Source organism: Herpailurus yagouaroundi, unplaced genomic scaffold (assembly GCF_014898765.1).
Source record: "Herpailurus yagouaroundi ecotype Mexico unplaced genomic scaffold, PumYag 184, whole genome shotgun sequence".
Lineage (NCBI taxonomy): Eukaryota > Metazoa > Chordata > Mammalia > Carnivora > Felidae > Herpailurus > Herpailurus yagouaroundi.
Genome location: NW_024412415.1, coordinates 31,746,540 through 31,757,448, shown reverse-complemented (window position 1 = coordinate 31,757,448; position 10,909 = coordinate 31,746,540). Strand labels below are relative to the sequence as shown.

General features: G+C 51.3%; 1 long non-coding RNA gene across 2 annotated transcripts; it reads right to left on the bottom strand.

Moving 5' to 3' along the window:
* Positions 1–5,231: 5,231 nt before the first annotated feature.
* LOC121041872 (uncharacterized) lies at positions 5,232–8,603 on the bottom strand. 2 transcript variants are annotated; one of them, XR_005795874.1, is made up of 4 exons: positions 8,283–8,603; positions 7,590–7,686; positions 5,689–5,808; positions 5,232–5,418 (listed from the first exon to the last, which is right to left on the bottom strand). It is a non-coding gene; the product is annotated as an uncharacterized LOC121041872 (long non-coding RNA). The 2 variants fall into 2 exon arrangements; XR_005795873.1 differs by having other exon boundaries at positions 5,232–5,808.
* Positions 8,604–10,909: the final 2,306 nt, after the last annotated feature.

Here is a 10,909-nt window from a genome sequence, read left to right as displayed (position 1 = left end):
AAAAAGGAGGAAGGGAGGGAGGGAGGGAGGGAGGAGAATAAAAATGAAAACGTCTCCAAACTCAGGAAAGCACAGATTACAAAACAAGGGCATCAGGAAATGTCGACATTGTGCCCTTCAGATTCCATCCTGGGAGTAAGTACAGAATCATGTGGCCTCCCTGCTGCACCAAAGAATCTTTAAGTGAAGATTCAGGGCACAGAGCCCGGTCTGACATTAATTCTCTAAACCATTGGCTACATAGTTTTTAATTTTTCCCCATTACACTTCTGAAACGAAACTAGAAATATCGAGAAAATTATCAAAGTGCCAATATTCCTGCCATCATAGTGCAAATATACACACATGTGCGCCCTAGCATATACATACGCATGTACACAATTCAGTACCTTCCTTTTTTCCCTTTATAAAAGAGCAACAGGCCTGCATTTGTTATTTGTTCTTTTAACGCTTGTTCAATTTGAGAGAGAATATGCCGAGGGCAGGGAGACAGAGAGGGATAGAGGGTCCGAAGAGGGCTCCGTGCCGACAGCGGAAAGCCCAATGTGGGGCTCGAACTCACGAACCGTGAGCTCATGGCCTGAGCCGAAGTCAGATGCTTAACTGACTGAGCCACCCAGGTATCCCAATAGACCTGCATTTCTTTTTTCTTTTTTTTTTTTTTTTCAATTTTTTTTTTTTTAACGTTTATTTATTTTTGGGACAGAGAGAGACAGAGCATGAACGGGGGAGGGGCAGAGAGAGAGAGAGAGACACAGAACCGGAAGCAGGCTCCAGGCTCTGAGCCGTCAGCTCAGAGCCCGACGCGGGGCTCGAACTCACGGACCGCGAGATCGTGACCTGAGCTGAAGTCGGACGCTTAACCGACTGAGCCACCCAGGCGCCCCTAGACCTGCATTTAAATCCCAGCTCTGGCCAAGCCACTTCAGCCCCTGCACCCAGGTTTCTTCATCTATAAAATGGGGCAATCAGTGCTACCGTGCAGAGCACAGGAGATAATGTGTGGGGAGCATCTGGCCGTAAGTGCGTGGCTCTGTGATGGTTGCTCTTACTACTGCCGATGAGCTAGGTGCTGCCTCCCCAGGCCCCCTGAGTGCCAGGGGACCCAGAGGGCCCCCACGCATTTATTCATTCCATAGCCACTTAGACAGTGTGTGCTGTAGGCCAGGCCTTATGCTGGGTGACAAGGGCACAGAAATGAACGTGACTAGGTCTTATCCTCAGTCCAGAGCTCAGTCCGGGAAAGGGGGCAGATAAATACACTGGCAAGTGAGAACCCGGGTGACGACAGCGATGGCGGCCTTACAGATGGATGCCGTGAGGCTCTGCACAGAAGTTGATGGAGCAGCCAGCTCACAAAAGAAGAGGGTGTGTGTGTAAAACTGACACCTGGGAGGGCATTTCAGGCAGAGGACAAAGCATGTGCAAAGGCCCGGAGGCCCCAGAGAACATGGCCCGTCCTGGGATTAGCAAGTTTCCAACTCTGACTAGGACAGTGGATATTAACAAGGAACACGGCTGCGGGGGTCTGAGCCTGGCATGACGTGGGAGAGATCTGGGGCCCATCCTTACACCAACAAGAAGGCTTTCGGTGGCAAAGAGCAGAACACTCTGATGCAACCGGCTTAGCAAAGAAGCGATATAAGAGCTCATGTGTCAAGGAGATGGGAGGAATGGCATCTGGGTTTCGTTCATCCAAGCAGCTCAACCGCATCTTCAAGGACCCCATCAATTCCTGCCTCCGCTCTGCCACCTTCAGTGTGTCAGACTATCCTGAGACTTGTCCCCTCACGCACTAAGGTGGCTGCCTTCGTTCCAACATCACACGCAGACGCCACGGTGTCCGGAGGGGCTCCACGCCGCTCCCACTCACCCCCCTTCCCTCTCTCAACCCATCAAATTCCTTCCAGAATCCCCCTAGCTTCCCTCCACCATGACAGGCCAGAAGGCATCCCATTTCTCGCAAGAGGCGAGGACCGCCATGCTTGGCTGAGACCCATGAAGAGCCTCCCCTGGGGAGCTCCAGTTGTGGGGGAAAAGGAGACAGAGAACAGCGTTGCTGCCGTGCCAGCAAGGGAGAAGTTCAAGAGTGGATGTGGAAGAGGCATCCAGCACTGTCTGGTAAAATCCCGAACGCACTGGGGAGTCATTACTTACCCTCTCTGTGCCTCGGTTTCCTCAACTATAAAATGGGAATAATAGTTTCTGCCTTACAGGGTTACTTCCGAGGGTGAAATCCCATACCTCCTATAGTGCCCGACACATATTAATCTGTCATAAATATCAGTCATCACTAAACTATCCTTCTCCCTAATCAAAACTCTCATTCTCTAAGGTCCCAGGTGAAAACACATTTAGCAGCATAACAACTGGAGGGTCTCTTCAGCCCTCCCTGGGCCTCAGCTTCCTCATCTCCAAAATGAGAAATTTGGGCCAAGTAACCTCTGTACCCTGAACTTTTCAGCCACGAGCCTTTCTGGGGTCCACGATCCGTACCAGATTGCTCACCCGTTCTGGAACATACCCTGCTTCCACTTGCTCTGGCCGTGTTCTCAGTTTGGAACGGACACCCGTGTTTTGGAGGCTACCTCCAAGGCTCCATGTCGGAAACCCTTCCCATTCTGCTCTCGAATTCAGCTGAGCTACACCTGCCTCACACTCAAGTCCTGGGAGCAGGTGTGAGCCCTGGAGGGGAGCCTGTGTTTGAGGGCTGAGTCCCCCGGTGACCAGCAGGGGGCAGTGCACAGCAAGGGCTCCGGTACCATGTTCCTTCCTTCTTACTAACACCACGAGGGATCAGGGAATATTTATTGAGGCCTTACCTTGAGCTGAAGAAGGCTTAAATCACCTTCCATGGAACGTCTTATTTCATCCTTGTAACGTCCTACCCATGAGGTAGTTATTGTTATCATCCCCACCCTACAGATGAAGGACCTGGGGCTCAGAGAGATGAAGTGACTGGCCCAAGGTCACGAGGAAGGTGAATGATGGAGCCAGAAACACACCCCATGCCTGTCGGACTCCAGAGGCCTTGTTCCCTAAACAGTAACTTGGTGTCTTAGGAAAGAGAACCAAATGCCCACCCCCTAGACGTTACCCAGATGTTGTTCTTTTCCGTTTAAGGTGGGTTATGTGGCCCAGTACGTGATCTATCTTGGTGAACGTTCCGTGCGAACTTGAGAAGAATGTGTATTCTGCCGTTGCTGGATGACATATTCTATACATTAAATCCAGTTGATTGGTGGTGCTGTTTAGCCCAACTGTGTCCTTACTGATGTCCTTCCCACTGGATCTGCCCGTTGCTGATGGAGGGGTGTGAAGTCCCCAACGACAAGAGTGGCTCGTCTATTTCTCCATGCAGCTTTTTCAGTGTTTGTCCTCGTGATGTTCCCTTCCTAGGTGCGTACACGTTAAGGATTATTACATCTCCTTGAGGAATTCGTCTCTTTATCATTATGCAATGCCCATTTTATCCCTGATTGCTTTTCTTGTTTTGAAGCCTGCTTTGTGTGAATTACTGTAGCTATTCCGGCTTTCTCTGATCAGTGTTAGCACGGTATATCTTTTTCCATTCCCTTCCTTTTCACTGATCTGTGTCTTTGTTTTTAGAGCAGGCTTCTTGTAGACAACAGACGGTTGAGTCTTGTTTTTTGTTTTTTATCCCTCTGACAGTCTCTGTTTTTTAACTGGTGTATTTACACCATTCATATTTCGGGTGATACTAATAAAGTTGGATTAATATTGACCATGCTCATAACTGTGTTCTGTCTATTGCAATTGTTGCTTTTCTTAATCTTCCCATCTATTTCTGCCTTACCTGGTTTTATGTGCTTCCATTTTCTCCCCCCTCTTAATATATCAGTTAAATTTCTTTTTTCTTTTTATTTTTTTTTAACATTTATTTATTTTTGAGACACAGAGAGAGCATGAACAGGGGAGGGTCAGAGAAAGAGGGAGACACAGAATCTGAAACAGGCTCCAGGCTCTGAGCTGTCAGCACAGAGCCCGACGCGGGGCTCGAACCCACGGACCGCGAGATCATGACCTGAGCCGAAGTCGGATGCTCAACCGACTGAGCCACCCAGGCGCCCCCAGTTAAATTTCTTTAAAACAAAATTTAGGGGCACCTGGATGACTCAGTCGGTTAAGCGTCTGACTCTTGATTTCAGCTCAGGTCATGATTTCACAGTTTCGTGGGTTCGAGCCCTGTGTTGGGCTCTTGTACTGACTGTGTAGAGCCTGCTTGGGATTCTCTCTCTCCCTCTCTCTCTCTCTCTGCCCCTCCCCCACTCATGCTCTCTCTTAAAAAATTTTTTTTTCTTTTTTTTAGTTGTTGCCCTAGTGTTTGCAATATATCTTTACAATGAATCAAGGTTCACCTTCAACAGCACGATACTGCTTCATGGCACCCAATACCAGCGTGCCCCCAGTCCCTCCCTCCCATCCCTCGTGACATTGCCAGCATTCATTTCACTAATTCAAAGGCTATGATCACCTAATACTGGTTTTTTTTTTTTGCGATTATTTTTGCTTCCAGCAGTTATCCATTAGATTAAGAATAAGAAAAATAAAATATTTTATTTGATCTTCATTATCTCTTCTCTGATACTCTTCCTTTCTTTATGTAGATCCGAGTTTCTGACCCACATATTTTCCTTCTCTCCAAACAACTTCTTTTAACACTGCTTGGAAGGCAGGCCTACCAGTGGCAGATGTCATTGATTTTGGTGACGGGGTGTTCCCAACACACACAGGTTACACCTGTTGCCATTGTCCCACGGTTCTTGGATATTCTGTTTCTTTTCTTTTCTCCCCCCATTCCTTTATCTCCTTACGTTTCATTTTTAGAATTTCCTTGTTTGTTTGCTTCCTGCCCTGTTGTCTTTGGGTTTCCCTAAGAACTCCTTCTGAAAGAGAGTCTGAGTCTTGTAGCTCTTTTGGTTGTAAACCACCCTTAGTATACGGGAGACCGGCTGCACTGGTGGTAAGATGTTGGGGAGGGGAAGCATCTTGTACTCTTTTATTATTAAATCTCCGATTTTTTCGTTGGCCTGACCCCCTGGGCTGTGACCTTCAGAAGCGCATCTCGGCCCTCTCTTGCTCCCCTTAAATGAGATGGGAAGGCTAGAAAGGGTCAGAAGTGTCTAACTGTCCTTCCCCCAGCCAGGCAAGGCTCTGGGAAAGCAGTTTCTTCTGAAGGGTAGGTCTTTGTTACGGAAAAAGCTCTGGGCATATTGCAAAGTGTTTATTTTTTCTGCTCCAAACAGAAGGGGTTTTTCTCTGATCTTCATCGTATGAACTGGGTAGGGCTCCTGGGGGTGAAGCCCATAAAAGTCCGGGCGTCCCTAGGAGGGGACCAAGTTTGTAACTTGCAGTCCAGTCCACACCCAACTTCCATCAGGCCCTCACAATCCCCATCTAATAGCAACAACACAATAATAATAATTCATTATTATTAATTATAATTCATTAATAAATAGAACGGGAGAAAGCCTTTGGAGATAACGGCGATGTTCATGGCGTAGTCGATGCTGATGGTTTCACAGATGCACGCTTAGGTACACGCTCGTCAAGTCGTATACGCTAAATATCCACAGCTTACTGTATGTCAATCACACCTTAAAAATGTGTTTTTAGGACTGCCATGGCGCGGGGTGGCGGGGGGCGGTGGGAGGGTATAGAAATTACCATTTAAGTAATCCTAAGAGTTACTGGTTCTGGTGGCTTCTGTCCCCGATGAGCTGATCCTGGTTGTGCTTCTGGTTTCAGGTTGGCAGTTTGCCCATTGGCCCTCCTTCTCTGCTGGACCTAAAAGTTGTGGACTTTGGGGCACCTGGGTGGCGTCAAGCGTCCGACTTCGGCCCAGGTCATGACCTCACAGTCCATGCGTTTGAGCCCCGCTTGGGGTTCTCTCTCTTTCCCTCTCTCTCTGCCCTCCCCCCCTCACGCTTCCTCTCTCTCTTAAAAATAAGCTTTAAAAAATAAATAAACAAAAGGTGTTAACTTTTAGCTTGTTCAGCTTTCTCTTGTTGTGACGATGGGGGTGGCAGGTTCCCAGCTCTTCACGCATCCGAGCCGAAACCAGAAGTAACCCCCTTGGCTGGCATTTTAACACATCTGCCAAAGGCCTGCCCTCCCATCATGGGACAGAGGGGCAGGCTATGTTGGCAGAGTAAATCCGGGAGCAGCTCAACCCACTACCGGTCCACTCAGCAAACCTGCCCTGCTCCCTGCAAGGAGGAGGCACCACCCTGGGGAAACTGAGGCCCTAGGGAAAGAGCCATGAACCGTGTCCCAAGGGCCCATCAGCCTCCCCATTCCTCTGCCGGCTCTAGCCTTCTGAATCCCTCTATCTCCTCCAGGGGCCAGACCAGGCTATACTAGAGGTAGAAGCGAGGGGTCGTGTGAAATGGGTGTGAGACTGAGGTCAGGCTAGCCAGGCTAGGCCCACCAAGCACAAGCTCCGCCTTTCACCGACTGGCCTTCTACGGCTTCAATCCCTTGTAAGCTTCGGAAGGAACAGTACTTTCCAACTGCGGAGACGACGGAAGTGCTTGGCACTGAGCCTGGCATGTCACAGGTATCCCACAAACACATTTCCTTCTTTCCCCCCAGGAGCCCCTGTCACCTCCGGAATCCAATCCGGTAGCCCTGCCTTGGCGCTGAGTGTTCCCCGGTCGGCACCGCCTTTCCGCCATCCCCCGCCCAGCCCAAGGGCTACCCAGAGGATGGAACGAAGGAAGTCTGAAAGCAAGTAACAGTGTTAATAGAGTTACATGCCAAGTACTGCTCTAAGTACTTGATGTGGATCCGCTGATTTGATCTACACACACGCAAAATGTATGATCTAGGAAATACCGGCATTCTAATTTTACCGGTACCGGTAGAAGTACCGAGAATCACAGCAAGAATCATAGCCAGTAAATGGCAGAGCCTGGGCTTGAACCCGGGAAGAGAGGGTAGAGGAAGTAAAGATCCCTGACCTTGGGAGGAGGACGCTAGGCAGAGGTCGAGTCCCTCGCACTATACTGGGTTTAGTTGTGTAGTTTAAGGACTCAAGTCTTCCTCCAGGGCCTTCGGGCTCCAGGGTTCACTGAGGGGATGTTAGTGCTAATGGGGGATTGGGAGCCCCGAGGGAGCTGGGCCAACCCTGTGAGACAGGAAGGGGCTTGGGGATGTGCCCCTGTGCCCCACCCAGGGCTTTCCTTGTGCTTCTGCTGCTTCTCAAGCTTGAATAAGCACAGGAACCCCCTCAAGGATCTTGTTAAAATGTAGCTTCGGATTTAGTAGGTTTGGGGTGGGGCTCAAGATTCCGAATGCCTAACAGCCTCCTGGGGGATGTTGCCGCTGCTGGTCTAAGGACCACCCTTAGACAAACAAGATTCTGGAAGCCCCACATGTGTCCAGCCCAGCTTCCTTCTGTCGCTTCTTGCTTCTCTCACTCCACCTGCCTGTTTCCTTCTGTATCGCTGGCTCTGGAATGAGAGTTCTTGCCATGCCCCTTCCTAGGTGGCAGGGCAGCCTCTGAAGCGCACTCCAGAAAAGCTACCCAGCTACCCGGGGAAGGGTCAGCCACATAAACCAGTTACCCAGCACGGGCCAAGCGTGCACGTTGGGCCCAGCACCTTCCATCACCTCTAGATCCCAGAACGCTGGCTTCTGGCTCCAAAGCAGCACTTATGTCACCTGTAGAATGGAGACATGATCACAGAGCCTGCCCTCACGGAGTTGGCGGGGGGAATCGAATGTGTTGGCAGTGTAAAGAAGGCAGCCGGGTAACTGGCACCCAGTAAGCACCACTTGAGCAGCCTCTAATTTTTTCGAACGAATAATCAGCAGAGGTGGGTCTGAAGGTCACTTACAGATCATTAAGCACAGTAGCCCACAAACTTGACTGTGCGTCAGTATCGCCCGTGGGGTTTGTTAAAACACGGGTCTCTGGACCCTACCCCCGGAACTTCTGATTTAGTAGGTCTCAGGGGGGGACCTGAGAATCTGCATTTATGACCGGTTCCCAGGTGATGCTGATGCTGTCGCTCCAGGGGCCGATGTCGAGAACTGGGGGGAACTGCTCTGGGGGAACGCCTGCCCCTGCCCAATGAGGAGGAGCCCGGAAGCCAGAGCTGGCAGGGCTAGGCCGGGTCACACCAGGAGGTAGGAGTTCCAGGGACACCAGCGAGGGGCTCTTCTGAGACCGGAGGCCCCTCCGCAGGCCTCTCCTCCAAGCCTGCCCCCTCTCGTCTGGCCCAGCGCCACAGCCCTCAGAAGGCCCCTTCTCCCACCTTTGTTTGCATTCCCGGAGCCTGCGTCAGCCCGGGCAGTGGGCATGTCTATGCGGGCAGCCTGGCGCGGTCCTGGAGGCTGGCCCTATGCTCCAGGCCTCCTGGGCTGGTGCCGTAGTGGCCACGCAGGGCTCACTTAGCAGGCCAGTGACTCATGCTTCCTCCTGGATTCCGGGAAATGCTTCCCTGCTGCTGTCGCCTTTTTCTTGTTAAATGAGAACTTCATTGCAGACTTCCATGGAAACTTCAGGATGGGGAGGCAGGGGAAAAGATGGACAAATCCAGTCCCCAGAGGGGACCCAAGAATTCCATCTCTCTCTCTCTCTCTCTCTCTCTCTCTCGCTCCCTCTCTTTCTCTCCTACACACACACACAGAGTCACACACACACACACACACACACACACACACTCCCACCCTCTTGCCAGCCCTGGCCTGAGCCCCCAACCCACCACGGAGCTTTGGTCCAGCAGGGCCAGCCCCAGAAATGCTTGCTTTTATTAAAAAGGAATGGCCTCACAAAGGCACGACTGTAGGAAAGGTTGTAATTTGCCCAAATAAAACTTAATTTGATCCATGAAATAGCTGTGGTTTATTGTGTAATAGATGTGCTATGTGTTTCGATTTAATAGAAGCCAATATAATAGGGGGCCAGCTGGGGCCTCCAGAGTCCCCCTCTTTCCCACCACGCACAGTAGGGCCACACCGCCCTCCCCGATGGCGGGACCCTCCACCAGGAGAGGATGGAGAAGGGTTGGCCACAGACTCCTGGCCCAGACCGGGGAGGCCCGTGGGAGAAAGAGACAAGTAAGAGTGCTTGAAGGAAAAAAAAAAAAAAAAAGGAAAGAAATGAAAACCACTCTTTTTCCAAAGCAAGGCTGTGAGTGTGTGAGTCTGAGGAGGGGGCTGGGGAGCTGAGTCACTTTCCTGTCCCCTGCCGGAGTGGGCGGGCCCCTGCCAGGGGCTGTGGGAGAAAGCAAAATGGTATGTCACCTGGAATGTGTTTGGGGGTGTCCCTCTGGAAAAGCCTTCAGGGGCAGTCCCTGGGGCAGTGGGCGGCTGCCTTCGCCCCCAGAGCCTCTGTGTGAAGGCTGGCTGTCGCCAGGCTCAGCATGAAGGCAAGTACAGGCTGGGGGAGAGAGCCAGGGGTGGGAGGGGGGGCTCACTCAGATATGGTGAGGCTCCCAGAGAGAGTCCAGTCAGCACCCCCTGACCCCAGCCCGGGCCCAGAGAGGGCCCGTGAGCCGCACAAGGTCAAATAGCCAGGGAGCAGCTTGGCTGGCTGTCTTACAGCCAGTCAGGAGCGTTGACCAACTGACAGAGACCAGTAGGGGAGAGAAGGTGGGTAGGAGTAGCGGGACCTCACATTTGTCAGGTGTCTCCTGTGAGCCTGGTAATCGCCCTAAGCATGTCCTGCGCATTACCTCATTTAACCCTCACGACAACACTATATGGCAGGCAGTCGTGACCGGGGGCGGTGGCTCGTCCAAAGCCATAGTTGCCCCTGGACCTTCTGCTGCCTCCTGTAGGTGGAGACTGTGCCCCACCAGCAGCCCCGCCCATCCCCCAATCTGCTCTGCTCTGGCGGCTCCGATCCTGGGACCAGGTTGCTCCTGACTCATTCTCCCCATGAAGCTGCCATTAAAAGGCCTTTATTTGGCTCAGAGTAATGTTGGGCAAACCTCTGAGTCCCAGTTTTCCCATTTGTAAAATGACAGTAAGTACACATACCCCGCAGAGGCTGTTCCGGAGAGGAAGTGAGATACCATACAAGAGCATTTAAGCCAGGGCTTGGCACTCAGTAGATGCTCATTAAATCCATCTGTTTCGAACAACTCGCACTGAGAACGCCATATGCCAGGTACGTTCTGGACATCAGTTTGGGAGAGAGAACCATCTGGATTTGAATCCCAGCTCTGCCATTTGCTTTGCGGGAATCTGGACAGGTTATTTCACCTGAGCCTTAGTCTCACCACCTAAAAAATGGGCAGAACACTACCTACGCCACAAGGATGATGGGATAATGCAATGAGATAATAGATGGCATGTATAATAAGTGCTCAATAAATGATAGTTGTTTTATTATTTATTATCATCATTATTATTCTCTTTCTAAACTCTATTCCATGGCCTGACCGCCAGCGGATATGACCAGTCTGTCTAGCGTAGTGCTGTTCTCCTCTGGCCTCCAAGGATTTCTTAGTCTATCTGTGAACTGGAGTTTCTGTGCTGAGGCTCAGAGAATTCTCTGTATCCCAAGAACCCCAAAACAAATCACATATGAATCCAAAGATGGAAAGAACGGAAAGCAGTTACCCTAGAAGCATCCGCAGGGCATGATCTTCTGTTCTTTCCAGAAAATGTCACCTGTCTGCCAAACCCACTACTGGGCTGGACACAGGTGGGTCTGTGGGGCACCTGGAAGGGCAGGGGCCTCATCAGGCAGGGCGGGGTCTTCTCTGAGAGCCAAACGAGGGGGAGAGGCACCCCATCACCCCCTGTGCATTCTCCTCTCCTCCCCTCCTGCCTTGCCAACTCCCACTGCTGCCTCCTGGGCCATGGGGAGGCCAGGAAGCCCAGTTAGGGAGCCACGCTGTGTCCTGGGATGGGGCGTAGAAAGGATTGGAAT